At 36.2% G+C, this 10,000-nt stretch overlaps 11 non-coding genes across 11 annotated transcripts; all 11 read left to right on the top strand.

Annotated features, from left to right (window-relative positions):
* The first annotated feature begins 4,277 nt into the window (after positions 1 to 4,277).
* LOC141318307 (5S ribosomal RNA) lies at positions 4,278 to 4,396 on the top strand. The gene has a single exon (XR_012352630.1). It is a non-coding gene; the product is annotated as a 5S ribosomal RNA (ribosomal RNA).
* Positions 4,397 to 5,119: 723 nt separating this feature from the next.
* LOC141318326 (5S ribosomal RNA) lies at positions 5,120 to 5,238 on the top strand. Its single transcript, XR_012352648.1, has one exon. It is a non-coding gene; the product is annotated as a 5S ribosomal RNA (ribosomal RNA).
* An 84-nt stretch (positions 5,239 to 5,322) lies between these two features.
* On the top strand, positions 5,323 to 5,441 carry LOC141317551 (5S ribosomal RNA). Its single transcript, XR_012351923.1, has one exon. It is a non-coding gene; the product is annotated as a 5S ribosomal RNA (ribosomal RNA).
* Positions 5,442 to 5,525: 84 nt separating this feature from the next.
* On the top strand, positions 5,526 to 5,644 carry LOC141318306 (5S ribosomal RNA). The gene has a single exon (XR_012352629.1). It is a non-coding gene; the product is annotated as a 5S ribosomal RNA (ribosomal RNA).
* An 84-nt stretch (positions 5,645 to 5,728) lies between these two features.
* LOC141318969 (5S ribosomal RNA) lies at positions 5,729 to 5,847 on the top strand. The gene has a single exon (XR_012353252.1). It is a non-coding gene; the product is annotated as a 5S ribosomal RNA (ribosomal RNA).
* Positions 5,848 to 6,577: 730 nt separating this feature from the next.
* LOC141317489 (5S ribosomal RNA) lies at positions 6,578 to 6,696 on the top strand. Its single transcript, XR_012351865.1, has one exon. It is a non-coding gene; the product is annotated as a 5S ribosomal RNA (ribosomal RNA).
* Positions 6,697 to 6,780: 84 nt separating this feature from the next.
* Positions 6,781 to 6,899, top strand: LOC141317550 (5S ribosomal RNA). Its single transcript, XR_012351922.1, has one exon. It is a non-coding gene; the product is annotated as a 5S ribosomal RNA (ribosomal RNA).
* An 84-nt stretch (positions 6,900 to 6,983) lies between these two features.
* On the top strand, positions 6,984 to 7,102 carry LOC141317495 (5S ribosomal RNA). Its single transcript, XR_012351871.1, has one exon. It is a non-coding gene; the product is annotated as a 5S ribosomal RNA (ribosomal RNA).
* Positions 7,103 to 7,186: 84 nt separating this feature from the next.
* Positions 7,187 to 7,305, top strand: LOC141318968 (5S ribosomal RNA). Its single transcript, XR_012353251.1, has one exon. It is a non-coding gene; the product is annotated as a 5S ribosomal RNA (ribosomal RNA).
* A 1,376-nt stretch (positions 7,306 to 8,681) lies between these two features.
* Positions 8,682 to 8,800, top strand: LOC141318379 (5S ribosomal RNA). The gene has a single exon (XR_012352699.1). It is a non-coding gene; the product is annotated as a 5S ribosomal RNA (ribosomal RNA).
* An 84-nt stretch (positions 8,801 to 8,884) lies between these two features.
* Positions 8,885 to 9,003, top strand: LOC141318732 (5S ribosomal RNA). The gene has a single exon (XR_012353031.1). It is a non-coding gene; the product is annotated as a 5S ribosomal RNA (ribosomal RNA).
* Positions 9,004 to 10,000: the final 997 nt, after the last annotated feature.

Here is a 10,000-nt window from a genome sequence, read left to right as displayed (position 1 = left end):
AAAGACTGAATAGATGTGTAAAAACAAGAAAAGATGGCTTAGACATTCAACAGGTTCTTAAAAGGCAGAAGATAAGAAGAGAAGAGCAAAAGGAAAGACTGGAGAGGAGGAAAGCTGAAATGGGTGAAGTAAAAAATACTTTTTTGAAAGACAATGAAACGGATTGAATGGTGGTTTTTGGTTTTTCCAATCTTTTCTTTAATGAGCTCTATATCAATTGTATCGCTGAATGCTAGAGGATTATCCAAATGTCAAAAGTTTGAAAGATTAATGTGTCTGACCAAAAAATGTGATGTGCTATGTTTACAAGAAACGAAATGGGAAGATAAAATAAGTGATGAAATTAGAAAATTATGGAACGGAGAAATATATAGTAACTGTGATATGGAAAGGAAGAGAGTGGTAGCTATCTTAATAAGAAAAGGAGTATTTGAAGAAGTAAATATAGATTATAAAGACACAAAGGGAAGAATAATAATTGTTAAATTTGTGTGTAATGGAAAAGAAATGAAAGTGTGTAATATACATGCACCAAATGATGAAAGAGATAAATTTAATTTTTACAGGGATATGAATGAGTTAATAGAAAAACATGACAACATTATGGTGTTAGGGGATTTTAACACTGTAATACAGAGAATTGATGTAGATGATTCAATGGGATTTAGAAGAGATAGAGGGAGGAATGAACTACATAACATAATGGAGAAATATAATATGGTGGATGTGTGGAGAGAGAGGAATGGTATGAAAAGAGAATATTCAAGAAGACAAATTGTTGACAGAGTTCTAAAGCAAAGTAGAATAGACTTATTTTTATGTAAGAAAAAGGAAGCATATTATGTCACTAAGGCGTCTTACAAAAATTATAGTGAGAGTGATCATGATTTTTTATGGATATTGATGAATTTTAATGAGGCTGATAAAGGACCAGGGGTGTGGATATTAAATGCAGAACTTCTAAAAAATGAAATATACAGAATGGAAATAGAAAGTATAATAATTAATAGTGTAAATGAGGAAATGTATGAAATGGAAAAAGGGTTTTGGTGGGACATTCTAAAAAAAAGAATAAAAAAAATTCTCAATGGAATATTCAAACAAATGGCAAAAAGTCAAAAAGATGAAAGAAAATAAGATCAAAAAAGAGTAGGATGAAGAAATGAGGAAAGTAAATGAGCATGATGAAAATATTGATAAGATAATAGAATTACAGGAAGAATTAAAGAAAATAGAAGAAGAGAAGTGTAAAGGAGCAATAATAAGAAGTAGGGCGAAAGACATTGTAGAAGGAGAAAGAAGTACGAAATATTTTTATGAATTAGAAAAAACAAGACAGAGAGCAGATATAATAAAAAGTATTAAAACAGAAGATGCGAGGATTGTAGAAGATAAAACAGGAATTTTGGAAGAAGTCAGAGAATTCTATAAGCATTTATTTACCAAAAATGAGATAGTTTTAGAAGATGAGGAATTTGTATTAAGTAAAATACAGGTTAAAGTTAATGAGGGAGACAAAGAAATGTGTGAGAGTGAGATTACGGAATTAGAAATAGGAATTGCAATTGATCAACTGAAAAATGGTAAAAGTCCAGGAATAGATGGATTAACAGCTGAATTTTATAAGGTTTTTAAAGATGTGTTATGTCCAATTTTAAATGAAATATTTATAGATAATTTTAAAAAAAGGGAATTTATCGAATAGTATGAAGAAAGGTATGGTGAAAATAATTTACAAGAAAAAAGGTGATAAGAGAGACCTGAAAAACTACAGACCACTAAGCATGTTGAATACAGATTATAAAATATTAGCCAAAATTTTAGCCAATCGATTGAAAATAGTAGTACCAAATATAATTACTACAAATCAAGCATATGCTGTTCTAAAAAGAGATATTACTGATGTCATTAACAATATAAGAGATATGATATGGTACATGAAGGAGGAGAAAGAAACAGGATATATAATAAGTGTGGATTTAGAAAAGGCTTTTGATAGAGTTGAACACAAATACTTGATACATGTGATGGAGAGATTTGGTTTTGGGGAGAATTTTTTTAAAATGGATAAAATGTTTATATACAGATATAAGTAGTTGTGTAAAAGTGAATGGTTTTTTAACTAAAGATTTTAAAATAACGAGATCAATCAGACAAGGGTGTCCTATGTCAGCATTATTATACACTTTAGTATCTGAAGCTTTAGGACTGGCAGTAGACCAGGAAAAGAACATAAAAGGAATACGCATAAAAGGAGAAGAATCAGAACAAAAAATATTTCAATATGCAGATGACACGACATTGTTTGTAAAAGATATTAAAAGTATGGATAAAGCAATGGAAGTTTTAGAAAGATATTGTAAAGGAACAGGGGCAAAAGTTAATAAAGAAAAAACTACATACATGAAAATTGGATTACCGAATGATCTGCTGAATAAAATGCAATTTAAGGAAGAAAAGAAGAGTATGAAAATTTTAGGTATAAGGGTTGGAGAAAATGAAAATGAAATAAGAGAAGTGGTATGGGAGGAGGTTTTAAAAGGAATGGAGAAGAGATTAAATTTCTGGAAATTAAGAGGATTATTTTTAAAAGGGAAGGTTTTAGTTATTAATTCTTTGTTTTTATCAAAAATGTGGTATGTATTGGGTTCTGTGAGTTTGCCTATATGGGTGTATAAAAAAATCAAATCTATTGTTTTAAACTTTTTATGGGAGGGGAAACCATCGAAAATTGCTTATGACACTCTAATTGGAAAGGTGGAGGAAGGAGGGTTGGGACTAATAGATCCATTAATAAGAATGAAAAGTATAAGAATAAAAACTGTTAATAAATACTGGAAACATGGGAAATATGCGTGGAAGGGTGTAATGAACTATTTTTTAAATAAATGTGGAAAAATGGGAGATGATGTTTTATGGATGAAGCTAAAAGAAAACATGATGAACGGAATACCAGAGTTTTATAAAGAGGTTGTAAAAGCATGGGGTGATTTTAGAAAGCATGTTGTTTGTACGTCTTTTACCAGGGAAGAGATTTTAAGACAACCATTGTTTTTAAATAATCAAATTAAAAAGGGAAATGATACCATTTTTTATAAAAAATGGTTTTATGCGGGGATAAAGCAAATAAAAGATATTTTGTATGAAGTGATACCTGGTTTTGTACCGGTGCAAGTAATAAGAGACGCAATTGTAGAAAATTATGACAATGAAACTAAAACAGTCTTAGAAAAACAATACAAACAAATGAAAGAAGTAATACCGGAAGAATGGATAAATATTATAGAAGGTACAGAAGAAACAAAAGGTAATGATGGAATGATGATTGATTTTAAAAGTAATGACAAACAGCATGCTTTTAAAGATGGTATTTTAAAGATGTTTTATTCTTGTTTATGTGAAGATGTTTTTATCACACCAAAAGCAGAAGGATATTGGCAAAGATTGTACCCAAGTATGGAAACTAAGAAAATATGGAAAAATCTAAGAGCTTGGTGGAAAAGTCCAATTTTAGAAAACTTTGATTATATTTTAAGACATAATTGTTTATTAAGTGAAATGAGACTGTGTAAATTTGGAATGGCAAGTGATGCAATATGCAAGGTATGTAATAGGGAAGATGAAGGATTGATACATATTTTTTTTAAATGCACAGGGTTAAAATGTTTTATAAAAAAATTAAAAGAAATGACAAGTAAATTGGGAGTAGAACAAAGATGTATTGATGAAGAATGGGAAACAATGTTTTTATTTGGTTCTAAAGGTAATTTTAAGAATGTGTGTTTTTTAAATTTGATATTAACCATTGCTAGATTTGTAATTTGGAGCAGAAGGAATTTTGTCAAACAAAAGAAAACAAAAATACCTGTGTGCAAACTTTTTAAGGTGAAGATGTGTTTTATTTTAAATGTTTTGTTTGATTACTGTAATATGAATGAAGAGAAAGATGTTTTTGTCAAAATTTTTGTAAATGATAACCCATTTATTGAAATGACATGGTTTCGATTTAATGTATTGTTGCCAGAATGTGATTCAGACTGTTTTTAAAATGTATTAACATGTTTTAAATAAATAAAAAAAAAAAAAAAAAAAAAAAGAGTGCCCGATCTCGTCTGATCTCGGAAGCAAAGCAGCGTCGGGCCTGGTTAGTACTTAGATGGGAGACCGCCTGGGAATACCAGGTGCTGTAAGCTTTTGCCTTTTCTTCACTATTTATATAATATGCTGGCTTTTACGGAGGCTGATCTTTAAATAGCCCACTTTTTGGAGCAGCCCTCGCTTACGGCCATACTGCGCTGAGACCGCCCGATCTCGTCTGATCTCGGAAGCAAAGCAGCGTCGGGCCTGGTTAGTACTTGGATGGGAGACCGCCTGGGAATACCAGGTGCTGTAAGCTTTTGCCTTTTCTTCACTATTTATATAATATGCTGGCTTTTAGAAAGACGTGTTTTGCCGCTCTATTTATTACAATCATTTAAATGTATTATAGAGTGTTAAGTGTTTTACATGTTTTTTAGGCCATTTTATTACTCTTAACATTTTAAGTGTGTGTGTGTCTTTAATAAATGGATGGTTGGCCTGCCATGTGACTAGACACATGACAGGAAGCAGGAAGTACAACTGTATAAGAGAGCAGCATGACAAAAAAAGTCACCAAACTGTTGGATTAAGGAGTTGCTAATTTTAGAGCTCACCTTTCCATTCACCACCTGCAAACTTTGGATTACACTTTCTGTGGATTGTATATACAATGGTGGACACTCACATTGGACTTATCAACACACTGGGATTCTTGGACTGTTTTTAGGGTATGGACAAATGAACTGTATTCTTTTAACAGCATTTACCTAGTTTTATCGTGTTGTTTTAAAGTCTTTTATGTGAACCTTATATAAAAACCAAATCTATTTAAACCAATCTTCTTTTATGTCTCATTCTTTTAACCACTAGTCATCTCTCACAGTTAATTCTGACCCCATTTTAATGTTGTAACTCTGGATGGGAGACCGCCTGGGAATACCAGGTGCTGTAAGCTTTTGCCTTTTCTTCACTATTTATATAATATGATGGCTTTTACGGAGGCTGATCTATAAATAACCCACTTTTTGGAGCAGTCCTCGCTTGCGGCCATACTGCGCTGAGTGCGCCCGATCTCGTCTGATCTCGGAAGCAAAGCAGCGTCGGGCCTGGTTAGTACTTGGATGGGAGACCGCCTGGGAATACCAGGTGCTGTAAGCTTTTGCCTTTTCTTCACTATTTATATAATATGATGGCTTTTACGGAGGCTGATCTATAAATAGCCCACTTTTTGGAGCAGTACTCGCTTACGGCCATACTGCGCTGAGAGCGCCCGATCTCGTCTGATCTCGGAAGCAAAGCAGCGTCGGGCCTGGTTAGTACTTAGATGGGAGACCGCCTGGGAATACCAGGTGCTGTAAGCTTTTGGCTTTTCTTCACTATTTATATAATATGCTGGCTTTTACGGAGGCTGATCTTTAAATAGCCCACTTTTTGGAGCAGCCCTCGCTTACGGCCATACTGCGCTGAGACCGCCCGATCTCGTCTGATCTCGGAAGCAAAGCAGCGTCGGGCCTGGTTAGTACTTGGATGGGAGACCGCCTGGGAATACCAGGTGCTGTAAGCTTTTGCCTTTTCTTCACTATTTATATAATATGCTGGCTTTTACGGAGGCTGATCTTTAAATAGGCCACTTTTTGGAGCAGCCCTCGCTTACGGCCATACCGCGCTGAGACCGCCCAATCTCGTCTGATCTCGGAAGCAAAGCAGCGTCGGGCCTGGTTAGTACTTGGATGGGAGACCGCCTGGGAATACCAGGTGCTGTAAGCTTTTGCCTTTTCTTCACTATTTATATAATATTCTGGCTTTTAGAAAGACGTGTTTTACCGCTCTATTTATTACAATCATTTAAATGTATTATAGAGTGTTAAGTGTTTTACATGTTTTTTTAGGCCATTTTATTGCTCTTAACATTTTAAGTGTGTGTGTGTCTTAAATAAATGGATGGTTGGCCTGCCATGTGACTAGACACATGACAGGAAGCAGGAAGTACAACTGTATAAGAGAGCAGCATGACAAACAAAGGACAGTCACCAAACTGTTGGATTAAGGAGTTTGCTAATTTTAGAGCTCACCTTTCCATTCACCACCTGCAACCTTTGGATTACACTTTCTGTGGATTGTATATACAATGGTGGACACTCAAATTGGACTTATCAACACACTGGGATTCTTGGACTGTTTTTAGGGTATGGACAAATGAACTGTATTCTTTTAACAGCATTTACCTAGTTTTATCATGTTGTTTTAAAGTCTTTTATGTGAACCTTATATAAAAACCAAATCTATTTAAACCAATCTTCTTTTATGTCTCATTCTTTTAACCACTAGTCATCTCTCACAGTTAATTCTGACCCCATTTTAATGTTGTAACTCTGGATGGGAGACCGCCTGGGAATACCAGGTGCTGTAAGCTTTTGCCTTTTCTTCACTATTTATATAATATGATGGCTTTTACGGAGGCTGATCTATAAATAACCCACTTTTTGGAGCAGTCCTCGCTTACGGCCATACTGCGCTGAGTGCGCCCGATCTCGTCTGATCTCGGAAGCAAAGCAGCGTCGGGCCTGGTTAGTACTTGGATGGGAGACCGCCTGGGAATACCAGGTGCTGTAAGCTTTTGCCTTTTCTTCACTATTTATATAATATGATGGCTTTTACGGAGGCTGATCTATAAATAGCCCACTTTTTGGAGCAGTACTCGCTTACGGCCATACTGCGCTGAGAGCGCCCGATCTCGTCTGATCTCGGAAGCAAAGCAGCGTCGGGCCTGGTTAGTACTTAGATGGGAGACCGCCTGGGAATACCAGGTGCTGTAAGCTTTTGGCTTTTCTTCACTATTTATATAATATGCTGGCTTTTACGGAGGCTGATCTTTAAATAGCCCACTTTTTGGAGCAGCCCTCGCTTACGGCCATACTGCGCTGAGACCACCCGATCTCGTCTGATCTCGGAAGCAAAGCAGCGTCGGGCCTGGTTAGTACTTGGATGGGAGACCGCCTGGGAATACCAGGTGCTGTAAGCTTTTGCCTTTTCTTCACTATTTATATAATATGCTGGCTTTTACGGAGGCTGATCTTTAAATAGGCCACTTTTTGGAGCAGCCCTCGCTTACGGCCATACCGCGCTGAGACCGCCCAATCTCGTCTGATCTCGGAAGCAAAGCAGCGTCGGGCCTGGTTAGTACTTGGATGGGAGACCGCCTGGGAATACCAGGTGCTGTAAGCTTTTGCCTTTTCTTCACTATTTATATAATATGCTGGCTTTTAGAAAGACGTGTTTTACCGCTCTATTTATTACAATCATTTAAATGTATTATAGAGTGTTAAGTGTTTTACATGTTTTTTTAGGCCATTTTATTGCTCTTAACATTTTAAGTGTGTGTGTGTCTTAAATAAATGGATGGTTGGCCTGCCATGTGACTAGACACATGACAGGAAGCAGGAAGTACAACTGTATAAGAGAGCAGCATGACAAACAAAGGACAGTCACCAAACTGTTGGATTAAGGAGTTTGCTAATTTTAGAGCTCACCTTTCCATTCACCACCTGCAACCTTTGGATTACACTTTCTGTGGATTGTATATACAATGGTGGACACTCAAATTGGACTTATCAACACACTGGGATTCTTGGACTGTTTTTAGGGTATGGACAAATGAACTGTATTCTTTTAACAGCATTTACCTAGTTTTATCGTGTTGTTTTAAAGTCTTTTATGTGAACCTTGTATATAAACCAAATCTATTTAAACCAATCTTCTTTTATGTCTCATTCTTTTAACCACTAGTCATCTCTCACAGTTAAATCTGACCCCATTTTAATCTTGTAACTCTGGATGGGAGACCGCCTGGGAATACCAGGTGCTGTAAGCTTTTGCCTTTTCTTCACTATTTATATAATATGCTGGCTTTTAGAAAGACGTGTTTTACCGCTCTATTTATTACAATCATTTAATTGTATTATAGAGTGTTAAGTGTTTTACATGTTTTTTTAGGCCATTTTATTGCTCTTAACATTTTAAGTGTGTGTGTGTCTTAAATAAATGGATGGTTGGCCTGCCATGTGACTAGACACATGACAGGAAGCAGGAAGTACAACTGTATAAGAGAGCAGCATGACAAACAAAGGACAGTCACCAAACTGTTGGATTAAGGAGTTTGCTAATTTTAGAGCTCACCTTTCCATTCACCACCTGCAAACTTTGGATTACACTTTCTGTGGATTGTATATACAATGGTGGACACTCACATTGGACTTATCAACACACTGGGATTCTTGGACTGTTTTTAGGGTATGGACAAATGAACTGTATTCTTTTAACAGCATTTACCTAGTTTTATCGTGTTGTTTTAAAGTCTTTTATGTGAACCTTGTATATAAACCAAATCTATTTAAACCAATCTTCTTTTATGTCTCATTCTTTTAACCACTAGTCATCTCTCACAGTTAAATCTGACCCCATTTTAATCTTGTAACTCTGGATGGGAGACCGCCTGGGAATACCAGGTGCTGTAAGCTTTTGCCTTTTCTTCACTATTTATATAATATGATGGCTTTTACGGAGGCTGATCTATAAATAACCCACTTTTTGGAGCAGTACTCGCTTGCGGCCATACTGCGCTGAGAGCGCCCGATCTCGTCTGATCTCGGAAGCAAAGCAGCGTCGGGCCTGGTTAGTACTTAGATGGGAGACCGCCTGGGAATACCAGGTGCTGTAAGCTTTTGCCTTTTCTTCACTATTTATATAATATGCTGGCTTTTACGGAGGCTGATCTTTAAATAGCCCACTTTTTGGAGCAGCCCTCGCTTACGGCCATACTGCGCTGAGACCGCCCGATCTCGTCTGATCTCGGAAGCAAAGCAGCGTCGGGCCTGGTTAGTACTTGGATGGGAGACCGCCCGGGAATACCAGGTGCTGTAAGCTTTTGCCTTTTCTTCACTATTTATATAATATGCTGGCTTTTAGAAAGACGTGTTTTACCGCTCTATTTATTACAATCATTTAAATGTATTATAGAGTGTTAAGTGTTTTACATGTTTTTTTAGGCCATTTTATTACTCTTAACATTTTAAGTGTGTGTGTGTCTTTAATAAATGGATGGTTGGCCTGCCATGTGACTAGACACATGACAGGAAGCAGGAAGTACAACTGTATAAGAGAGCAGCATGACAAAAAAAGTCACCAAACTGTTGGATTAAGGAGTTGCTAATTTTAGAGCTCACCTTTCCATTCACCACCTGCAAACTTTGGATTACACTTTCTGTGGATTGAATATACAATGGTGGACACTCACATTGGACTTATCAACACACTGGGATTCTTGGACTGTTTTTAGGGTATGGACAAATGAACTGTATTCTTTTAACAGCATTTACCTAGTTTTATCGTGTTGTTTTAAAGTCTTTTATGTGAACCTTGTATATAAACCAAATCTATTTAAACCAATCTTCTTTTATGTCTCATTCTTTTAACCACTAGTCATCTCTCACAGTTAAATCTGACCCCATTTTAATCTTGTAACTCTGGATGGGAGACCGCCTGGGAATACCAGGTGCTGTAAGCTTTTGCCTTTTCTTCACTATTTATATAATATGCTGGCTTTTAGAAAGACGTGTTTTACCGCTCTATTTATTACAATCATTTAATTGTATTATAGAGTGTTAAGTGTTTTACATGTTTTTTTAGGCCATTTTATTGCTCTTAACATTTTAAGTGTGTGTGTGTCTTAAATAAATGGATGGTTGGCCTGCCATGTGACTAGACACATCACAGGAAGCAGGAAGTACAACTGTATAAGAGAGCAGCATGACAAACAAAGGACAGTCACCAAACTGTTGGATTAAGGAGTTTGCTAATTTTAGAGCTCACCTTTCCATTCACCACCTGCAAACTTTGGATTACACTTTCTGTGGATTGTATA

Source organism: Garra rufa, chromosome 1 (assembly GCF_049309525.1).
Source record: "Garra rufa chromosome 1, GarRuf1.0, whole genome shotgun sequence".
In the NCBI taxonomy this organism is placed as follows: domain Eukaryota; kingdom Metazoa; phylum Chordata; class Actinopteri; order Cypriniformes; family Cyprinidae; genus Garra; species Garra rufa.
Note: the sequence above shows the minus strand (reverse complement) of the source record. Positions and strands in the feature narration are given on the sequence as shown.